General features: G+C 47.2%; 1 long non-coding RNA gene across 1 annotated transcript in view; it reads left to right on the forward strand.

The window, feature by feature from the left end:
• The window catches only part of LOC137623355 (uncharacterized), a 59608-nt gene that overhangs the window by 4069 nt on the left and 38956 nt on the right, over positions 1–16583 (forward strand). Inside the window, exons 2-3 of the long non-coding RNA XR_011040601.1 lie at positions 3795–3926; positions 15334–15496. This is a non-coding gene — a long non-coding RNA (uncharacterized lncRNA). The remainder of the gene's footprint in view (positions 1–3794; positions 3927–15333; positions 15497–16583) is intronic.

The following is a 16583-nucleotide window of genomic DNA, read 5'->3' on the forward strand; positions in this document are numbered from 1 at the left end:
GTAGTGCAATGGGAGCAGACATCCTCCTCAGGAGTTAATTCCGATCTTCTCCCACGAGACTCCGTAGGTCGAAGACCGAAAGAATCTCGCGCGTTCTCAGCTGTCTTGATCTCAGCTTCTGCTGGCCCCAACGTTCGCTCTGCTTTGGCGGGCGGGCATGAGTAGTTGTTTACAAGTACTCCTAGTGACTTGTCAGGGAATCCCTATGGGGGGAACCCAGGGACTAGCTTCGGCTATGCTCAATGCGGTCCATGGAGTTGATATTTTGGCTGAGTTCGTTCAGCTGGAAGGGAGATGAAGTGAGCTGTCTGGAGGTCTGCCTGTAAGTGTTAGACATCCTTCCCTTACGAGGGAAGGCGTTTTCATCCAGGTATTGTGAGATCATCCCTTATGAGGGAAAGATCCCCTTCACTAGCTTGTGTTTATGAAGCTCCTCTCATGCGAGGAGATTTAACGTTAGTGGCGATAGGGGTTGATTGTTTCTTCCGCTCGCGGAAGAGACAGCCTTCTCCTGAGTGGTCTCCTTCCCCTTGGGTTCCACCGAAGGGTGTTGTATTCTTCCATGCTCCGCTCTAGTCTATGAGCACAGATTTTTGGAGCTGGACAATGATGGTGGTAGGGGATTGCTGTGATCCCTCTACCTTGTCGTTGTGTCCGTACGGTACAGCGTAACGCTATACAAGACCAAGCTCTTGTGAGGTTGCGCTTTCGGTTTCTCCTTGCAAGGGAGAACCTTCTTCACTATCTGTGCGCAAGCGGTCAGTAACTGCCTTCCCTTCCTCTCCCTTAGGGTAAAGGAAGACAGCACGCTTTTCTCCTGTTGGGGATAAGGTGAGTAGGAGAGTTTCTCCCTTAGACGTGCTTGCGAGTAAACGCTTTGACCAATTTCTAGCGGAGAGTCTTGCGCAATGTTACGCACCCTACCACCTAGTGAGATGGGAAGGTTAGCTCGTCTACCTCTGCTATGTGCATTGCTCGTGTTAGTGAGTCTTTCCATCTGGACTCACGAGCGCAAGAGACTTCGTCCAGAGCAAAGTTGAGTTCTACCTTGCTGGTGCACTTTGCGCACACGGCGTAGGTAGAAGAGCGCACACAGATAGACTACATCCTACCTGTGCAAGGTGAGAAGGGTGTGTGCTCAACCGCTCCTTATCACCCCTCGCCTCGCTAGCTCTCTCCTTATAGTTGGTCTACTTTGCAAGAGGAACAGCGAGATCCCCTGCAAAGGAGGGTTGTTTTTCTTTCACAGGCTGATCGTTCGCAATGACAGTTTGACAGTCCTCACTTCCATAGGGAAGACGAGCATAAGGAAGGGTGCGAGCTGTCATCTTCTCAGCCCTTCCCTTCCATGGTACCTTACGGTGATCCGAATCCGAGCAGCGGTGCCACATAATCCTCCTGGAAATGAGGACAGCCTATCTCGGCCTCATGCACTTCCATTGGCTACTTTCAGGAGACTCTGTAGTGCTGATGAACGATAACACTACGTTGGTGTCACACATAAACAAGCAAGGAAGTACCTTTTCACATCACTTATGCCAGCTGGCTGTGGAAATCCTCTTATGGACGGAAATTAATTCGGTAGCCCTTCCAGCCTGATTCATCTCGGGCAAGAAGAATGTGCTGGTGGACAATCTGAGTAGGAGGACTCAAATAGTCTCGTTATGGTCCTTGAAACAACAGAGAGATAACAAAGTTTTGACTTTGTGGAGTTCGCTGGCAATGAACTTGTATGCAACGTCCCTAAACTGGAAGCTTTCAGAGTACTGCTCTCCAGTACTGGATAACCAGGGGTTCTGGCAAGACGCCTTTCAATATCAGTGGGACAGGATAGATGTCTACGCATTTCCCCCTGTTTTGCCTATGAAGGAGGCTCTTAAAGAAAGTCAGGACATCACAAGATCTGTTGATGACCCTAATAGCTCCGTTGTGGCATCATGCAGAATGGTTTCCGAACCTGCATCTGCTTACAGAGGCACTAATGGAGCTCCCCACACTTTCTGATATACTCAGACAACCACACGTTGAGTGATTCCATCAAGCGATCCTATCGCTTCATCTTCACGCCTCGAGGTTATCCAGCAACTGCTCGCAAAGAAGGTCTTTTCAAGACTAGTTGCAAAGAAAATGGCAGGATACCTCTGGGGGTGTAGCTCCTATCAATGCCACTATTCCATCAATAGCGGTGTTCTTATTTTACCTCAAGTTTTACCTCAAGGAGGAAAAACTTTATTCAGGCTATCACTCTGCCTGGAACTTCATCTTCAAACTGAATAAAGTTAATATATCCTCCTCAATGGAGTTATCTCTTTTCACATAGAATTTTGAGCGCAGATGCCCTCATTGGAAGTCAGACTACCTCTTTTGAACATACTGTAGTCAAGGTCCTACATTCATTGATACCATTCCGGAGTGTTAGCATAAAGAGAGAGAGACGAATTTCATGACAATGTTTTGTGTACATCACAAACCCTCCTGTATATTGAGTTTCTGAAAGGTTATTGCTATGATGGAGAGATATACATATTCACAAGGGTCACAGTATAGTGGGTGTGGTGTTAAAAAGACATTGTATGTTGAAGTGAAGAGTTGAGGTATTCCCATTGTAACTACATATTGCAAGCTTGGGAAAGGAAACTATTTTCCTCCCAATGGGCATGGAGTTTCTGTATGTTGTGACACCTCAAACTTTCCTTAGTAGTGAATGATCAGAGAATTATTAATTTTATTGAAGCCACTTAAAAGTGTAGAATTGTCCATTTTCATCCATCGATGAAAATAGCTAGACTGGACATCACTGTCCATCCATCCATATACCAAGGCACTTCCCCCAATTTTGGGGGGTAGCCGACACCAACAATGAAACTAAACAAAAAGGGGACCTCTACTCTCTATGTTCCTTCCTGTGGCCGCGGGGGCATATAAAAATTAGAATAGCGCCAACGTTATCCCTGCGTGTCGTAAGAGGCGACTAAAAGGGACGGGACGAGGGGGCTGGGAACTCCCTCTCCTGTATAAAATTCCTGCGAGACATCGACAAGGAGATGGAGCTGGGGGGAGAGTGACTGCTCCCCGCACTCTAGTTTTGACATCACTGTGGAAACTAGAAAAGGTTGATGTATACATAGATATTCTAGTATGTTTAGAGTAAACTGGCACATCAGGGTGCATGTAATAAAGGAGTCAGGTTGAACTGTCAGGTCAGGGTACTTGCAATAAAGGGTCAGGCTTAAACTGTCAGGTCAGGGTACCTGTGATAAAGGGTCAGGCTATATCAGGTCATGGTACTTTAGATAAAAGTATCAGCTTAAGCTGTCAGGTCAGAGTACCTGCAATAAAGTAGTGGGCTTAAACTATCATGTCAGGGTATCTGTAATAAAGGGGTTGGCTTAAATTGTCAGGTCAGAGTACTAGTTATAAAGGAGTCAGCTTAAACTGTCTTGTCAGGGTACATGTTGTGAAGGAGTCAACTTATTAAACTGTCAGGTCAGGGTACTTGTAATAATAGTGTCAGACTTAGGTGACCTTAATGTAAAATTCAATCAAAAGTTCATCTAATCTAGAATGTACAAATACCCTTTAGAGGTAAGTAATAAACATCATGTCATAGAATCTTAACTGTTTGAAAGTCATATACTCTTAGGAAATGATAACTAACAATTACTGTACTGGGTACAGAATTCACTGCTCCCAAGAACCTTTCAGCTATCTTGTATGCCTTTAAGAAGCATGTTTCATTAAAGGGAAACCGATTGAAATGATCTATTCTAATGACTTTTATATTTTTTACTCAGGATGATCAACTCTGAATTTCCGAAGAGCGAGTAGCAAGAGCCCGTTCTTGGCCACAAGGGCCAGGCAATCTACAACAAGAAGCATATCATTGTGGCACTTAAGACTATCATCTGGAGGTAGAACATTTAAAGGTAAGTTATTGAACTAACTGAAATTATTGTACTGATAAGGGGTAAATGTGTGATATATTAAAGACAGCTTTTATTTGATAGAATGAAGTTCTACAACGTTTTAATTCATACTCAGATGCAATATAATCAGAGGAGGGTACATTTAAGAAAAAAATTTTGAACGGGGTTTAAAAGATCTTGGTATTTATAGGTGTATCATTGCTATCGAAGTCAAAATTGATTCTAATGGGGCAAGGGGACCTAGCTTGGTACTGAGATATCCTTTAGAAATGGTTTTATTAGTGCAATAATTTGTCACACATACTGAAGTGTAATTTGTACCCTTTCAAGTTGCAAGCAACAGTAAATCATGTTGAAATGTGTATCTTGTATATATTTCCAAGATTTTTAAAAATTATTCTTTGTTCCGTAACTGAAATACAAACCACGCTGTAGTGGTTTGCGGACTGTGGCCAGAGATAGCACCCGAACTGCCTAGTGTCCGAATGCCGACCACAACCCGACGTTCACTACACAACAAATATACAACGGTGTAATACCCCCCAAAAAAACCTAAGTAACATGAATAGTAAACTGGAACTATTGAAATGGCATACTGGTACTTGCCCAAATAGATACACGGTTAGGCGTGCCTTTGTTTATACTTGTACTGTATAGGAACACTTATGAGTGTCCCACCTGGGGAAAAAATTTCTTGTTTGTTTATCTGGTTACCCTGTTGCTGAAGCTTGATGTAAAGGGATGTTAATTTTGCCTTTGATTATTCTAATTGATATATTATTCCTAACTGTTTTTTTCAAATAATTTTTTTTTTTCTAGTTTTTTAGGAATACAGCATATCATTCCAGTTCCTTACACCAATGTGCCCCCCTTCCCTAGCCACTGTTTTTTAAGATCTCTTTAAGTACAGTAATTTATCATAATTCTTTCCTCCCACAGTGTGTTCGTTTATTAATTATAATTTGTTCCAACATGAATACTTACCTCGAACTACTTTCTTAGGAGTTACCTGTAATCTCCTCTCTACCGACCAGAGTGTTGTGTAGGATACCCTAAAACCCGTTTTCTATGGAGGGCTATCTCGGGCGTTAGAGAACGTGCCCCGAGGGTAGCTTTGCGCTAGGTCAAGGTCCGCTTGGGTCGTTAGCGTCAGTAAGTTCTCTGGTCGCGACGTGTCACCACGTCGCTCTCGTTCTCTCTCGACCCTTTGTGTTCGCCGCGTGTGTCCCACGTGTTTACCGCGTGGTATCTTTGTGCTTATCCCTTGTGTTCTTGCGTGTTCACTATCCTTCCTTGTGCTTCCCAAGTTTATCCCTTTGATTCCCTTCGTTCCTGTGCCTTGTGGTTGTGTGCTATGGAGCAGATCCGCCGTTGTCCTGGGCCTACAGCCGGAAAGTCGTGTGGAGCGTTCCTCTCCAAGCCCGAAGTAGACCCTCACTCCCTTTGCTCTTCCTGTAGGGGCAGGATGTGCTCGCCATCGGATACGTGCATTGAGTGTGTTAGTTGGAGTGAGATACAGTGGGTGCGTTACGGCACTAAGAAAGAAGTCGTCGAAACGTTCGCCCAGGAAATCTAGCATCTCTTCGCCGCTACCGTCACCCAGTGGACGGTCCGACGGGGCTTCTGTCTCGACTTCCCTACCCAGAGTAGGGGACGAGGTAAGTCCGTTGCGGGGAAAGAGCCGAGGGTTCTTCCCCAGGAGTCTAATGTGTGTGAAGTGGGGGTTGCTGGGACTTCTCAGGCTAGCGGGGGGCCTGGTAGTGCTGTGTCGGGTGGTTCTGGAGACTGCCCTTGTGCTTGGGGGGCACGTTTCCTCCGACGACCCCTTGTGGTGTAGTGATGTTGTGCCTGTTTCTTCGCCCGCTTCGTGGGCCTGTGTTTCAGGTTCTTCGGCAGCTGGCGACGCCCAGGGTAAGTTAGACTCCACGGTAAGTGAGTCCTTCGGGTGGAAGCTCCCTAAAACGCCAGGTAGGTCCCCGATGCGGATGGAAGAGGGCCTGGATACCTGGTTCCCTAGTGTAGGGCGTCAACCCTCTTTTCCAGCTCCTCTGACGGCGGTTCCAGAAACCTTCCTCTACCTCTGGTACGCAGCAAGTCGCGAAGCCCTCCGTAGCTCCCGCTTCTGCCCGTCGTGCGGGTGGTACAGTTTCGTCGGGCTCTTCGGATGGTGGGGCTTCGTTCTCTTCAGAAGAAGAAACCAGGAGGAGACATCGGCGCCGGAGGGAGCGGTCCAGGAGCAGGCGTTCCTGCTCAAGATCCCGTTCGAGGTTCAGCAGGAGACGGTCCCGCTCTCCACGGAGGAAATACAGGAGGAGTAGGTCCCCCGATGGTGATTGGGTCTTCGTTCCCCGTAAGTCTGAATTGCAGCGTTCCCTGGACCGGCAATCCAGGGATTTCTCGCCACGAAGGCCATCCTCCAGATGAAGATATGACCCTCGCAGGGAGAAATGCGAGAAGGCCGCTTCAGGCAGGCGTAAGGCCGCGAAGCTTCCGGTTCACCCCGCCCAGCGGGGGGAACCGTGCTTCCTTATGGGCAGCCTGGCCGAATCAGCACAGCTGGTTCGGCCATCGGACTTTAAGGAACGGTTCCCTCCGTTGGGTCAGCCCACGGGATCCGCGTCCTTGTCCCCCAGAGAGAATACACGAACGGTAGTCCTCGCCGGCACGGCGATGCCAGTTCTGACCCCCGAACCTGGTGCGGAGGTTTCCGCCGGGGAAGACCGGTACCACCGCAGGGGAGTGCCTGTTGTTCCAGAACCGAAGCGCCCGGTGGGAGTGCCCGGTGACCCGGCTCCTCGGGATCAGGCCGAAGGTTCTGCTGACGGTAGAGAAGGTTCCCCGACCGAGGACTCGGCCTATCGGAAGGTTATAGGCCTGATTCGAAGGCATCGTAGAATTGAAGAACCGGTTACAACCGATGAGGACTACTGGAGGTCCAGCCTGACCCGCTTGATGCAGGCACCCGTCCAACAGAAAACCTCCCTGGCCCTACCTGTGGCCCAAGATCTCGTCCTGGGACGGGCTCATGTCGATAGAGTTGTGGCAGGCAATGCCGAAGCTCCCAAAACGCAGAGCTCTTCGAAGTTGCTCCAAGGGCTCAAGAGACAGAGCAGGGTTTATGTGCCAGAGGGACAACGACCGGGAGCCTGCAAGGTGGAGCCTGCCCTCGACGTTCTGGGACAGGGTGCCACGGAGGACAGAGCCTCTTCAGCCCCGATTTGTTTTACGCAGTCAGAGGCTGCGATGATGGAGGAGATGTCGAAAGACTTAGTTCACGTCTCCTCTTGGTTGGACTGGTGGGCTTCCACACTGGTAGGTGTTCAAGCCACATATGACTTGACGGACCCGGAACAGCAAAGCCTCCTGAGGGAGCTTATCATCTCCGGGGGCAAGACCCTGAAGTTCCTCACGTATCTGTCCCTTGCCCTGTCAGCGAATTGGGTTCTTCGCAAAAGGGACACTATTCTGGCGAAGCTTTCCCGGAAGGTCCCAGACAGGGAGGCGAGGGCCATGAGGAGCCTTCCTGTGTGGGGTGACTCCTTGTTCCCCTTGAAAGAGCTAGAGGAGATAATGGAAAAGGTGGCTAAAAGAAAAGAAGTGAACGCTCCCAGGCCTCAACCGGTAAGGAGGCCCCCCTACAAGAGGTCAGCCTCAGACGGTCCCTTTATTTCTCAGGCCCCGCCTAACCTGACGAGGAGAGAAGCCCCTTCTTCCTCGTGGGCTTCAGCGCCTCAGCCCCCCCGTAAAGGAGCTCCAGCAGCGTCGGCCTCGTTTAGAACAGGGTATTCTGCCTCCAGGAGAGGCCGTTCAGGCCGCTCCTCCAGGAGGAGGTAGAGTGGGAGGCCCCCTACTCCTGCCCAAGCCTCAGGTTGGGGGATGCCTCAGACTACATTGGCAAGCATGGAAGGCTCACGGAGCAGAGCCCTGGACAGTATCCGTACTGAAGGAGGGGTACAGGCTACCGTTCTTGACGGAACCCCCGCCTTTAATTCCGGCCAGCCTGTCGGAGTGGCTGGCACCCAAGGACCCGTTGAAGAGGGCGGCTCTTCAAGAAGAGGTGTCCACGATGTTGGAAAAGGGCGCCATGAAGGAGATCCTGCACCCAGGGCCAGGTTTCTACAGCCGCCTGTTCCTGGTAGAAAAGGCGACGGGGGGGTGGAGACCGGTGATAGACCTGTCAGCTCTCAACAAGTTTGTGCGAAAGACAGATTTCAAAATGGACACTCCGAAGTCAGTCTTGCTGTCCTTGAGGGAGAAAGACTACATGATGACCATAGACCTCAAGGACGCATACTTCCAAATCCCGGTCCATCCCTCAAGTCGGAAGTTTCTCCGGGTGAAATGGGGTACCCAGATCCTGCAATTCAAGACCCTCTGCTTCGGGTTGTCGACAGCTCCCCAGGTATTCACGAGAGTCTTCACGACAGTCTTGGTGTGGGCTCACGAGCGGGGCATTCGCCTCATCCGGTACCTGGACGACTGGTTGCTTCTTTCCTCCTCTGAGGACGTTTTGAAGGAGCAGGGTATAAAACTTCTCCAGTTTTGCAAGGGTCTGGGTATCATGATCAACCCAGAAAAATCGAACCTATCTCCCTCCACCAGAATGACCTATTTGGGGATGACACTGGATTCCCTACTAGTGAAAGCTTTTCCGTCAGAGGAGCGGGTAAGCAATCTTAAGATCCTTCTTCCTTTCCTGTCGGGGCAACCCAGGAGGGCGAAGGACTGGCAAAGGCTAATAGGTCATCTGGTGTCGATGGAGAAACTGGTTCCCCAGGGGAGACTCAGACTCAGGGCCGTCCAATGGAACCTGAAGAACTTCTGGAACCAACTGGACTCCCCCCAGAAATTTATTCCAGTCCTACCAAACACAATACCCTCCCTGGAATGGTGGCATTGCCGGTCGAACTCGCTCAAGGGGATGCCCTTCGCGACCGAACCTCCCGAGTTGCTCCACAGACGCCTCCAACCAGGGATGGGGAGCCCATCTCCTCAACGGGACGGCGAGAGGAACCTGGATGGACGGGGAGAAAGGCCTACACATCAATGTCCTAGAGTTGAAGGCAGTCCAGAAAGCTTGCCTGCACTTCATCGATCTACTAAGGGGAAACACTGTGGCGTTGATGTGCAACAACGCCACAGTGGTAGCGTACATAAAGAAGCAGGGAGACTTAAAATCAAGGGAGTTGTGCGATCTCGCCCTAGAGATCCTAGATTGGGCGGAAGCGAACCAGATAGATAGTGTTATTGGCAAGGTTCATCCCCGGGAAAAAGAACGTCCTAGCCGACGGTCTCAGCAGGATGGGTCAGATAGTAGGAACAGAATGGTCCCTCTTCCCAGACGTAACCAGGCTCATCATTCAACGGTGGGGTTCCCCGGTGATGGACCTCTTTGCAACCAAGCTGAACGCACAACTCCCCGTGTATTGTTCTCCTGTCCCAGACCCAAAGCCAGCCTTGGAGGATGCCTTTCAGCACAAGTGGGACAACCTAGACGTGTACGCTTTTTCCCCCTTCACGTTGATCAGGCAAGTGCTCAACAGAGTAAGGGCTGCCCGGAACTTAAGGATGACTTTGGTAGCGCCGTGGTGGCCGGAGAGAGAGTGGTTCGCAGACCTAAAAGACCTGACGAGCCATCCTCCGTGGCCACTCCCCGACAGGTCAGATCTTCTACAACAGCCACACTTTCTCAGGTTCCACGACACCCCACAGTCTCTACGCCTTCACGCCTGGAGACTATCGAGCGCCTCCTGAAGAAGGAATGATATTCGTCAGGAACGGCTAAGAGGATGTCGCGATACCTGAGAAGGTCGTCGGCAGCGGTCTACCAAGCGAAGTGGGCCTCTTTCATGAAGTGGTGCGCTTCGAAGCGCATAAAACCCCTCAAAGCCTCGGTCCCAGATATCGCAGACTTTCTAGTATATCTCAGGGACGAGATAGGGATGTCAATCCCAGCTATAAAAGGAGTACGAGCAGCCTTAGGTCAAGTCTTCCTTCTGAAGGGCATCGACCTGGGCTACTCTAGACACACCTCTATGCTTGTCAGGAGTTTTGAACAGTCCTGCCCCCCTCAAACTGTTAGGGTGCCTCAGTGGGACTTAGCTAGGGTCCTGAAGATGTTAAGTAGCCCCCCGTTCGAACCAATGAAGGATATTGTAGACAGGGATCTCACTCTCAAGACAGTCTTTTTGTTGGCCTTGGCCTCTGCGAAAAGGGTAGGTGAGATCCATGGGCTGTCTTATGACGTCCCTCATTCGAAGGGGTGGAAAGAGATCTCTTTCAAGTTCGTCCCTTCGTTCGTGGCGAAAACCCAGAACCCAGCAGTCTGGGATCCTAAATTCGAGGGGTTCTCTCTGCCAGCTATTCCTAGGACTGGGAATCCTGAGGATTTGAGGTTATGCCCTGTCCGTGCCATTAGAAAATACCTTGAGAGGACTGCACATCTCCGGCCAGGCATCAAGAGTCTTTTCGTCTCCACAGGTGTTACAAAGAAGCAGGTATCGAAGAATACCATATCCTTTTGGTTGAGACAAGTTATTGCCAGGGCTTACAAGGAGGAGAGACTAGCCTTGCCAGGTACTCCCAAGCCCCATGACATCAGAGGTCTGAGCACTTCCTTAGCCTTTGAGAAGAACATGGCAGTGGGCCAGATCCTTCGAGCGGGCACCTGGTTGAACCAGTCGACCTTTACTGCCCATTACCTCAAGGATTACTCAAGAAGGTCCTTAGACGGGTTCTCCATTGGGACAGTCATCTCCGCGCTCCAAGTGATTTAATGGTGAAGCCCCAGGCACAATCGTGGATAGCAAAACCAGGAGACACAGGTTTGTTCCTTTTCACCTTAATCCCCGTTTCCTATCCCTATCGGAGATAATCACACTTATGTAACCATTGAAGAACACGTCTCTGCAACTTTGTTACTGGACTCAGCATCAGAAGAATTTTTCAAAGGGTGAGTACTTAGACACTAACGTGAGCTCTTTGTGTAGTTTACCCTACCGTCCGTTTTCCCAGTTTGTTTTTTTTTTAGAACCTATTTCATATCTAGGCTTCTTGGCATCCGCTTGCTGGGTCTGAAGGTCAGGAAGTCACTCCCACCTCCTAAAGTGTAAGTCTCTTAAGAAAGTAGTTCGAGGTAAGTATTTTTGTTGGAACAAATAAAAAATTTTAAGTAATTTTTATTTTTCCTAACATACTTACCGAGAACTACTTTCGGGTAATGGCCCTCCCTACCTTCCCCGAGTGCCTTTCTGCCCTTGCAGGGACTTTTTGCAACATCTGAGGAACTTACTGACTCACGGGACCCAAGCAGACCTCGACCTAGCTCAAAGGCTACCCTCGGGGCACGTTCTCTCACTCCCGGGTTAGCCCTCCATAGAAAACGGGTATAGGGTATACAGTACGACACAAAACTCTGGTCGGTAGAGAGGAGATTACAGGTAACTCCTAAGAAAGTAGTTCTCGGTAAGTATGTTAGGAAAAATAAAAATAACTTAAAATTTTTGATTTTCTTATATATATATGAAAACATTCTTAATGTTTATGTATACAGTATGTATTCAGAAATGTTGTAAGTTTCCTTTTCAGTGTTTGTGTTGTGCTTGTGATACGTATAGGTCGGGGAACCTTCCCTTCTGACCTCTCCCCCCCCCCCCCCCCCTTGTCCCTCGGCCTTCCCTTCAGCGGATAACCTACCGTTGACTCGGCTGCCTCCGCAGGGGAATCGTCATCGTTTGGACCCTCCTCGTTCAACTGTTGTCTTCGCCTTTCCCTCTTCCTATAGGAAACATATGGATTACTGAGCGAAGGGAGTGTGGCCTCTCAGAGATTGACTACGGTCTTTCTCTTCTCAAGGCCGTTCACCTTTCATGGGCCTCCGACAGTGTACTAACAGGGGGAGCACCTTTCCCGTTCGCGGGTTAGGTTGCGCTTCCGATTTTTTTCTCAATTATTTAAGTGAAATTATAATTGTTTGTAATTTAACTTTTCAGCTTCTTGTCTGTGGGGAACACTTCCCTTTGGAGGATCAATGGTTCTTCCTATTAGTGAATATTTTTAGCTGATTTAAATAATTGTAATTCATGTTTTATTACAGTTCCTCTCCGCTCCCCTTCTGCTGTCGATGTCGACTGGGGAAGGGAGGGTGCAGTACTTATTTTATGTTTGTTCCCTCGGTGGTCTCCCTTCCCGTCACGGCCGAGGTGTTCCTCCCGAGGGAATTTTCTGTTACATAATTTATTTCATTTTTCCTCAGTTAGCGATGCAGTTTTCTTCGTTCGACTAAGAGTGCCGACGAAGCAGAGCTGTCCTGTTCATGCCTGAGGAATCTGCTGTCACTGCCGTCCCTCAGAGGACGTCATCATGGGCGTAATCTCTTCTTTTAAAAGTATCCCCGGGGCAACACCTGATCAGCACTTCATCTTCGAGGAACTAGCTCCGGCTGCACTTCCTGAGGTAGCGCTCTTGTCAGATCATCTTAGACCGCTACCAGGAGGTTCACCTCCAGGGCTTGGACAACTTTCCCTTCCAAGGGAGAGTTTTCCTCCCTATGTGTGAGGTTGTTCTCCTGGTCCACCGGCCCTCATGGGCGTCATCTGTTTCTGGACCTTCTCCTGATGACGCTGCAGCTAGTTCTGGACTCTTCTGTGGATCGTTCGCGATCTCCATCGGTGGATGTTCACCCTTCCAAAGGGCACATCGCAGTTCCTGAACGTCCTACCAGCTGACCTGCCGACCTACCAGTGCAACCTCGCCACAGAGAACCACGTTTGCCTACTCACCAGCCATCCTACGATCGCCGGGGCAACAGAGCTCACCGAACCTCAGTGTGCACCCGCGGTCTCCTGCTTGCCCTACGATCTCCTGCATGCCAGCGCTCTCCTACGCGCCAGCACTCTCCTGCGCGCCAGTGCTCTCTTACGTGCCAGCGCTCTCCTGCGCACCAACAATCTCCTGCACGCCAGCGCTCTCCCCACAAGGATTTCCTTTCCCTCCATAATCGGAAGGCTATTGTGTTTGCTCTCAATCTAGACTCCACAGGAACATTCAGACCTTTTCCATTGGACGTGCGGTGGTCGCACAACAAATGGTTTATACACCTCAGGCTCCGTGATGGACAAGTAGCAGAGGGCTGAGGTTACCCGGGTTAGTCTGTGGTGAATGAGTAAGAATAACTGGACCCTTCCTTCCTTTCACCTTTTCCCCTTTGGGGAAAACAGCTCCGCAAGCCTCAATATAGCTGACCTCACCTCGCTTGTGCCTCCTAAGAATAGAATAATACTTTGTTAGGTCCCCAATCCCATGGTGAGGGAAGGTATTAGGTAAATCTTAAGAACAATAGGTTTTGTACTAAAGTTCCTATGTTAAAGACAAGCCACACTGTTAGTTCCACTCACACACACAAGCTTCTGCAGGCCGCTATCAGTGTACCCTGTTTTCCTTCTACCATTCATAGAAATTCTGTCTTTCCATGCTTATCTAATGCCATGATCTTCAAGTGCTTGCTCCATATTTATAGCTTTTGAGTTTGCCCAAATAAAATTAACCCTTTTACCCCCAGGCTATTTGGAAATTTCCAACCCTTAACCCCCAAGGGGTTATTTTTATCCCATCACATTTTGCAGTATACTTTTTTTAAATTGCTCTAACAGGCTTAATTTTTGTCATAGAGAGGTCAGGTTGGTCTCATTCTCTTGGAAAATGCCTGAATTTTCTCAAAAAATGATAAAAAATATGAAAAAATAAATTTTTTATAGCATTTTTTTGCAAGGACGTACCGGTACGTCCATGGGGGTAAAGGGATGGCTTTTGTGAAACGTAGCAGTACATCCTTTGGGGGTAAAAGGGTTAAGAGAAAAGGATGTACTCTAGGGGGTCTCTTTCCTACGTCTGATGTTATGATGTCCACCACAAGGTCAAAATTGTAAGGACTAAGAGCTATTCCACACCCGCAACTTTTCTGTACTTCCCACGCTCTTATCTTTAAGGTTGCCTTTATATACTCATCTTGTACTGCTTTAACATACTTTTCAGAAATTGCCTTCTCTCTCATTTATCTCCATACCTCTTGCCTTAGTGCCTGGTCATTTACTTTTTCCAAATCAAATAATATCAAGTGTAGTCCTTTCTGGTCTCTTCTGCTTCTCCTGTGTATGTCTCAATGCAGAAAAAAAAATTGCATCTACTGTATCCATCCCTTGCAATAACTTAAGTTGACCCTTACTAATTGGAGTTTACTTCATTATTTCTTCCATAATTATTTCAGTAAATCATTATCGTGTAGAATTATCAGGTTTATTCATTGTTATTTAGATACAGTATTTGATTTTACACAAATACAAACTCTTTGATAGGAATATGCTTCCAGTGAAACTGGATTTGGATATAAAAAAACTTTAATGAAGTGACTAGTTCCAGGTGGCAAGGAAGCCCACCCACCTGACAAGACACTGAGCTCTTTGTTTTCAGCCGTCGATTATACATGCCTAAGACCAACTCTCTCAGCTGACTGCTTTAACATACATACATACATACATATACCAAAGGCACTTCCCCCAATTTTGGGGGGTAGCTGACATCAACAATGAAACAAAACAAAAAGGGGACCTCTACTCTCTACGTTCCTCCAGCCTAACCAGGGACTCAACCGAGTTCAGCTGGTACTGCTAGGGTGCCACAGCCCAACCTCCCACATTATCCACCACAGATGAAGCTTCATAATACTGACTCCCCTACTGCTGCTACCTCTGCGGTCATCTAAGGCACCGGAGGAAGCATCAGGGCCTACTGCTTTAATATTATAGATAATTAGTTGGTAGATCGTGATGTACAAGGGCTGTAAAGAAGAAGAAAGTTTTTGAAGTTTCCCCGATAGCTGCAGCTGACTAAGAGTTATCAGTGCATTCTGTCGAATCTACATTCTTGTTCCCGTTACAGATTTACTTTAGCACAAAAGTTGTTCCACTTTTCTTTATATCCTTATAGGAGTTTCTGAGCAACCTGCCCTTTTACTTTCAAAGATGAAATTCTGATTCTTGCTTTCAGAAAGCACTGTATGAAAGTAAACTAAAATGTTTAATAAGAATTTTTCCCTTTTTCCCCCAACAAAGAAATGCTAATCTAGTTTATTTTTATGAAGGAGAACTTACAACATTCATAATGTGTTATATACTTGAACAATTAGCTTATAGTTAGGCAATTCGTAAATTCCCTAAGAAGATTGTGAGAAGTCGTGTAGTGTAGAGATAAACTATCATAACATTAATGCTTTCTTTTGTGAAATAGGCTCTCACTTCTAAGGTTTTTATCAGATTATAAAAAGAGCGTAATTTAATATTTTCAGATGTTGATGGCTGTTTACATTCAGTTTACAATTTTAGATTATAAATAGTGAAATTTTCTCTTCCAGGTGTGTATAGCGGTTTACATGCAAATTGCTATGGCGAATAAGACATTTAAATTGCGTTACTTTCAGCTGAAGGAAATAGGACAAGTGGAGGAATTTCCGAAGTTGAATTCGAGGTGAAAGTAAAGCCTAACGGGAATGGATTTTAAAACTCATGAAAATTAAGGTGAGTTGAAACGTAAGTCATTTTCTAAACACTAACATCAGTTCAGGTAAAAAAAAAGAGTAGAATGGAGGGGCTCCCAGTAGAGCACAGACCTCCGTCATGGCAGCTTATTTCTTGACCTTTATCTTAACCTTTAACATTTACCTTAACCGTTAACCTTGGACGTAGGACTTTCAAAATTGAATCACTTCTCTATGAGTTGCCAGAAAGTTGTTCACAAGCAAACATGAACAATTAAACCACCTGAGGTTACCCCTCATAGAAAACAGGACTATGGTAAACTACATAAAACTCTGGTTGGTTGGGAGGAGATCCCAGATACTCCTAAGAAAGTAGTTTGAGGTAAGTATTGTTAGGAAAAATACAAATTACTTAAAATTTGTGATATTTTAAAAACAGTAACATCAAAGCAGATATTTCATAAACTATAAAAACTTGTGTCAGCCTGATATCTGATATTGAAGATTTATTATTTGTGGATATTGGTTTTCCATTTGATGATAATTTTTTTAGGAAGTTTAGTCTTTAGATTAGAATTAAAGTGATAGGACACACTCAAACTGTAATCAAAGAATCATACATATTTTTTGCTGAATGATTCTCCTTTTTAGTAAATCCCGTTAGTTGGAAAGCTCGGGGGGGGGGGGGGGGGGGGGTTATTCGTAGTAGCGGGCAGTAGTCGGATGTAGAACGGCACTTCATAGTACAGTATCGGGGGATATTGAGGAAGGAGAGGACTAATTGGTGAGAGACCTATGGTCGTGGTTCAATCACGCCCCAATTTTCTGTACCGACACTCAAAGAGTGAGCGAGCTAGGTTTATTCCTAGCATTCCATGCATCTCTTTTTCTCTGGTATATTTAGCAATAACTATGCCTTAGAAATGGTGCTAGAGGAGCATTTCGCGCAGCGACACAGTTCCCTCGCCCAGAAATAGATTTTTATGAATAGAACTTACCTCGCAGAGTTATATATATATAGCTAATGTCTCTGACTTTCGGCAGAATTTGTCAAAACGCGGCAACCGCCTTGTGGTGGTTGTGCGGTTAGGTGGATAACACCCTTTACAGGGTGGTACAAGGAATCA

The sequence above is a fragment of the Palaemon carinicauda genome, chromosome 30, assembly GCF_036898095.1.
Source record: "Palaemon carinicauda isolate YSFRI2023 chromosome 30, ASM3689809v2, whole genome shotgun sequence".
NCBI classification, from domain to species: Eukaryota; Metazoa; Arthropoda; class Malacostraca; order Decapoda; family Palaemonidae; genus Palaemon; species Palaemon carinicauda.